We start from the raw sequence: 6,779 nt of genomic DNA, 5'->3' as shown, positions 1-6,779 counted from the left end.
GGGGGCTCGTCCTTCCATCGCCACTCTATCGTCCACCTCCGACCATCAAACGCCGCCTGAAAATCTTTGTCTTCGATGGTGTAAGCGGCGCTGTCCTCGACGGGGCTCTGCTCTCCCTGGCGGTCCCCACTCACGGCGCACGACGCCCCCACGCTTCCGAACGTGACCTCATCTCCTGCAATCCTAACGCCACCAAGACGGTTGATGGTTTCCATCCCCAACACCACATCAATCTCATCCACCAAGCGCCCAACTACAATTGCTTGCAGCGTTAGCTTTGCTCCCTGCACCTCAATCTGCATGTCAGTAATGCCTTCACAGTGTACCTCTCTTCCGTCGACTGCCCTCACACTGCTTTCTACACTCCACGTCTACCACTCCCGGAGTCATCAGGGTCGTTGTACAGCCCGTGTCCACAAGGGCACGCAACATCTTCCCATCCACTAGCACATCAACAACGGGTAGAAAAATTTGCACCATGAATGATCTGAAAGGGAGACCGCTGGCGCAGTAGTCTCCCTTAGACCGTTTCCCTGCAGACATTTGGTGGCTATATGCCCTGTTTCACGACAACGGTAGCAGATGACATCAGTCTTAGGTAACTTACAGTCTCGCACCATGTGCGGGCCCTGACACCGGAAACACTGACCTTTGAACGGACGCGCACGTTCCTTGTTTGACCCCTCTCCGCCACTCCTTGGCCGGCCACCTTTTGCTGTCGCCACTGCTACCAGTGGTGACGACCTACAACAGGAAACTAACATACGAGCTCTCGATATTATATCCGCCATGGGCATGGTACTTACGTCCGGCAGTTTCTGCAATTCGACCGACAGGTGGTCAGGAGACCCAGTCACAAACGCCAACTTTACCGTTTGATCCAGTGATTCTCCCTCGTACCCCGCCAGTCTAGCCAACCTCCTAAGTTCGTTGGCAAACACGTCAACCTGTTCGACGGTCCACCTCGCTCTCCCCAGGTGAGCGTACGCCTCGAACATCCCTTCTGCGAAGGCCTCCATCAAGCGGATTTCTATCTTCTCCGCGCTAACTTGGTCCCTCTCTTCCATCTCTAAAAATAGCGCCAACGCTGGACCATCTAAGTAGAGCGGTAGAAAACTTGCCAAGTCGCATATTCCCTGGAGCTTCGTGACTAGCTTCATCTTCTTTAGCCATGCGACTACATCCGTGTCGCCGCAAAACGGCTTAATTATGTCACTAGCAATCCTGACTACACTCATAATTTTTTTTTTTCTTCTTATGGGCCAAAATAGCTTGTGGTGCGATGGAGGAAGAAGACAACAAGAAGCAAAAGGACAGAATGAAGCGTTGGACCTTACTTTGCCGACCGCAGAGGGGTACACGATCGCTCCTAATCAGAACAAGTCTTTCTTGTAACGTCACTGTTTTCTCACTGGTCCTACGTGCTAGTCTTCGACCGCGTGTCGCCGACTTCCGATCTGACCCTTCCGGTCTGGCTTCACCTCTGTTTGCCTCACCCCTCTCCACCTCAACACATAGCTAGTCACAGCCCATAACACCACACATATATTAACCAGAAATATCTGCAACGTATTGAGGGCGCAATAGGTGAACTGCAATATGGCGAATGATTACTGTATACTGAAGTACAAATTTCACCCCAAGAAGTGACAAATGGATGCATAACATTGACAAGCTCCCAAATAAGGCAAAACATGTCACTCTCATGAGTCATAGCTGATATGATGCTCACCTTAATTCAATATACATTATACTTCTAACACAACATATCTATGAAGAGTTTTTATCTCAGAAAAAAAGTACATCATCATGCCTTTCAACAGTATGTATACATTTACTACAATACATATGGTAATTTAATGCCTCAATAAACTATGCAAACATTAAAAAAAACAAAAAAACAAATTGAACAAAATTTGTTGCGACTCCTTTCTGCACTGGGTTCAATCCCTACCAAAATCTACATTGTCTTCTATCCCTTCAGAGTAGACAAAAATATGGTACCAGTCCATAGTGTCATATGAGACGCCTTGCATTCTGTGTTCTTGTGTCCAGTTTCACACCATTACATGGCTCCATATTTTTTTTCTAACTTGCTGTGTCTGGAGGAATGGTTACAGTGACCAAGACCTTTGCAGGCCCTTTGACACTCTTGAGCTTGATATCATCGACCTTTCTGTTACTATATTTCTGAGGGAACACATTGCTTTTTTTCATTTTTTAATTGATTTTGTATATAATGAAGAGTTTATTAAAATAACTATCATTATTTTGATGGAAGGTTTCAATTCCATTCACTGACAATAGGCACAAATAGCCCAAAACCATTTGTTCTGGTGATTCTGTCATCTGCTAGAAGACAGTAGGGGTTTGATTCCCTGCTTGCAATATACACCAGGTGCAGATTGCATCACTAACCAGCTGGAGGAGGCTCTTCCTGGGGTTAAAAATGGTAGTATCATCAAACAGCCATATTGAAGTGGTGATAAACATTACTTCTCAGTATACTTACTACTTTCACGTTTTACTGAGATTTTCTAACTAGCCACTTTGCTTGTTTCAATCCAGATCATGTTAAAAAAAGAATTTTATTTCATAGAACAAGGGGTAATCCTAGGAGGATTAATACCAAAAGAGTTAATGTTCTGTGGTTGCAGTTAACAGAGTTTACTCTATACAAGCATTCAAACAAGATACCTGATCTAAGATAACTTCTTTCCTTCTACCTGTTGGAATCCCTTAAAAAAAAAAAAATTAAAAGGATCACAAATGCTGTCCTTTTCTCTATGACTAAGGAAGGTTAAAAACTTTTTTTAAATGAAATAAAAACTACAACACTTCCCACTCAATTAATCTACAGTTGTTTGCTTATACAATCAATACCTCAGACCTCACGTCTCACTAAAAAATTCCAGCTTTGGTGGGGAGTTTTCCTTCCTTTAATTCCACTCCTACAAATAAATGTTATTTTGTTGTAGTTGTTATAGTCATTGACCTTTCCAAGTATCAGTGTTCTTTTTTGACACCACTGCATACATCTCTATTTTTCATTATAACAGCCATTATCCCACCACCTGAACTGGATGTCACAAGCTGTACTAGATTCAGTAGCTAAGCCCTGGATTGAGAAGGTGGGCTGAGGTGGGTTCAAAAGTATGCATGTCTCAGAGAGACTTTGCTCTTTCTCATATGGATCTCGTGACAACAGGATTGGCCAGCCAAGGATTTTCACTACCACAATCATTTAATTCCTAAAATGCCCCCCTCCTAGCTTCTCTAATTTGAATTCCTTGGACTACTGCACCTGGGTGTCATTAAAGAGGCAGTGGTCCTCAGTGCCAAAGACTCATTAGAGTCTGCTGTCATGAACATAAAATGAACAGGGGCCATCATTAAGGCCAAACAGATTTGTTGAATGCCCTACATTTTGTTGATGTGTCTAACATGTGTGTGTGTGTGTTTCCAAGAATATGTTTTCTTATTTGTTTTTTTAAATTTGGTTTGTTCTCAATTGCCAGGCACACCCTACATAAGTACATACACATATATAGTCATAAGAATACTGCTTTGTGCTTATGTAAGTATACATATACACAGGAAAGTATATACACATACAAGCATGTCTGTATATAACATTCATTACATATAACTACAATGCCCCAATTGTTATGTATCAATTGTTGAAATGCTAAAGAACAAGACACCATTACTGAGGTTAACCCAGTTAAAGAATTTCTAGTTTAGATCTAGTGAACAAGGAAGGAATGAGGACTAGTGTCAGCAAAGTGAGTAAAAATAGGGCAACAGGGCTCGGTTTGTTAAATTCCTTACTGAGCTATTGTTTGGCTGCTAACCCTTACCCATTTTTCAAGTAAGAAATTTAAAAGAAAAACAATTCAACTGCCTTCAGAAGTACAGGGTTAGTGAACAATTTGCAGATGGAGAATGTTAAACTACACCATTTGTAGTTCAACACTTTCATGAGAAAGTGCAGAACACACACACACACACATCCATATACACCTACATCTATTTGTGGGTGTGTGAGACTTCATTGCTGTTTCTGTCAACCAATTTCATTCAAAAAGCACAAATCAACCTGAAGCTACGGTAGAAGACAGTGGCTCAAAATGTCATGGAGTGAGATAGAAAGCAAGTCCATGTGGTAACAAAGCAAATCTGAATCCACATGGCCATGTTTGTACCTGTTGTACCCAAAGAATACAACAGCTCAAATCAAGCTGCATCTTAGACCAAGGAGAGATAGGGTTGTCTTGAAAAATCAATTTTAGGATGGGATACAAGGCTGTGGAGTCAAAATAAAAAAACTGACTCTTATTCCTCTACTATTAACACCTCCAACAGACTCCTCTATATGTAGAATTAAGTAATTGTGGTTTAAATATCTCATAAATCATATGCATGCACTTGTACTTTGAGTAGGCCTGTATGTTATAACTGGTTTATATTAAAGAATAAAGATATTGTGAATTGGAGTCAGTATAATTTTGCCGACTCCAACTCCAGCTATCCCTTAATTGTTTCCAACTCCGACTCCACAGCACTGGTAGAATAGCAATGAAAGAGATCCACTTTGAATCACAAACTTGGCTTACCAGAAAAAAAAATACCTACCTTTATTCTGTAGAGTGCTTAATCAAAACAATAATAATGATTTCAAATTTTGGCACAAGGTCAGCAATTTTAAAGAGAAAGGATAAGTCAATTACATCAACCCCAGATTAGGTTGGTACTTTATTTTACCAACGCCAAAAAGTTGAAAAGCAAAATTGACTAATGGGATTTGAACTCAGAATATAAAAAAAAAAATAAATACCAGAGCACTAACTAATTTTCCACCACTAATTAATCTGCCAATCAACTGTGATAGTAATAGTAGTTTCAAATTTTGATCAAGGCCAGCAATTTTAGGAGGAGGGTTAAGTCAAGTGCATGTACATCAACTCCAAAGAGCTGTAAGAAATGCCACTAAGCATCCAGTGTACTAATGATTCTGCCAGTTCACCACCTTAATAATAAAAAGCACCATCAAGGTCACCAAGTAACTTGCAAGACAAAGATCCCTCAACTGAGAAGGGCAGAGGTACTCCAGGAGGTGGCTTTTTGCTAGGTGATGACAGAAACAGGTGTCTTATTGTAGAGAATATACATGGTTACCCCAGTAAAGAGAGAGAGAGATGAAAGTAAGAGAGAGCAAGAGAGAAGATGGTGGTGTGCCAGAGCATACATTCAAGGTACAAGGAAGTGAATATAAATGGAATAGTAAAGGATTGCCCAGAGTGCATGCATAACCAGGAAAATAACTTCCTGGATAGGCACAAAGTCAAATTCAGAATTGGGATATTGGAAGGATGAAAGGCAAACTTGACCATAGCAGGATCATAATAATAATCCTTTCTAAAATAGACAGCCAAAAATTTTGAAGGAGGGAGTTAGTTAATTGAAAGGACTCCAGTAACAGACTGGTGCAGGCACGTCTGTGTTCTGGAAACTCTGGTTACAAAACTTGTGAACTACTATTGATTTTAGGGATAAACTCAAATTTTAACAACTTAAACGTTTAATCTGGCCATATTCAGCCCAAATATTCTACTTGTTTTATGCTAAAACCGACTTGATCCAACCTATCACATCTACCCCACAATGTCATTCTCAAAATATACATAGACACCATTGAAATCTTGAAGCTACAAGATGATGTATGATTAAATCAAAACAATGTGAATAAATAAGCAGAGTATTCTGAATGCTAAAGGGTTAAAAACTAAAATGACAATTCACATATTTTTTACTTTGCGGCACTGCCTTGAAAAGAGATCTTGTGAAACGGATTTGAACCACTGATCATAGGATCACAGATATATATAATTTCATACTACAGTCCTCTACTCTACCAACTGAGCTATCATGTGTTTAAACTTACAGGCACAGACATGACACTGTGGTAAGAAGCTTGCTTCTCAACCACATGATTCCAGGTTCAGTCCCACAGCATGGCACCTTGGGCAAATGTCTTCTATTTTAGCCTCTGGCTGATCAAAGCCTTGTGAGTGGATTTGGTAGATGGAAACTGAAAGGAACCCATCGTATGTGTGTGTGTGAGAGAGAGAGAGTGTAAGAGTGTGTGTGTGTGTGTGTGTGGGTGTCTGTCTGTCTGTGTGTCTGTGTCTATGTTGGTTCCCCACCACCATCATTTAGCAACTGGTGCTGGTGTGTTTACATCCCTTTGACTTAGCAGTTTGGCAAAAAAAAAAAAAGACTGACAGAATAAGTACTAAGCTTTAGAAAAAAAAGTATTGGGGTTGAAAATTCTTCCATGCAGTACACCAGCATGGCTGCAGTCTAATGACTGAAACAAGTGAAAGGTAAGATATATTTGGTGCGATACTTTGATATGTTCAGCTTACATTTACCTTTCATCCCTTGAGGGCTGATAAAATAAAGTACCGATCTGGGGTTGCTGAAACCAACCAACTAACCCACCCACTTCCCTCAAAATTGCTGGCCTTGAGCCTAAATTAAAAATTATCATCACTATAATCATGATCATTGCTGCTACAGCTACTGGTCACTACCATAACCATAACTACTTTCAATAGCCCCCTTCAGCAAAACAGTGATAACCATTCTGGTTATTAATAGTACTGCCGCTGCCACCCTTAAAAACAACAACCACCACCACCACCACCACCACCACCACCACAAACATCATTAAAAATGACGACGACCACCACCACCACACCACCATTACTAAAAAC

The 6,779-nt window shown here is 40.8% G+C and overlaps 1 protein-coding gene across 1 annotated transcript in view; it reads right to left on the bottom strand.

The window, feature by feature from the left end:
* The window catches only part of LOC106877203 (carboxylic ester hydrolase LipN), a 99,651-nt gene that overhangs the window by 51,058 nt on the left and 41,814 nt on the right, over positions 1–6,779 (bottom strand). The window lies entirely within an intron of this gene.

The sequence above is a fragment of the Octopus bimaculoides genome, chromosome 16, assembly GCF_001194135.2.
Source record: "Octopus bimaculoides isolate UCB-OBI-ISO-001 chromosome 16, ASM119413v2, whole genome shotgun sequence".
Lineage (NCBI taxonomy): Eukaryota > Metazoa > Mollusca > Cephalopoda > Octopoda > Octopodidae > Octopus > Octopus bimaculoides.
Note: the sequence above shows the minus strand (reverse complement) of the source record. Positions and strands in the feature narration are given on the sequence as shown.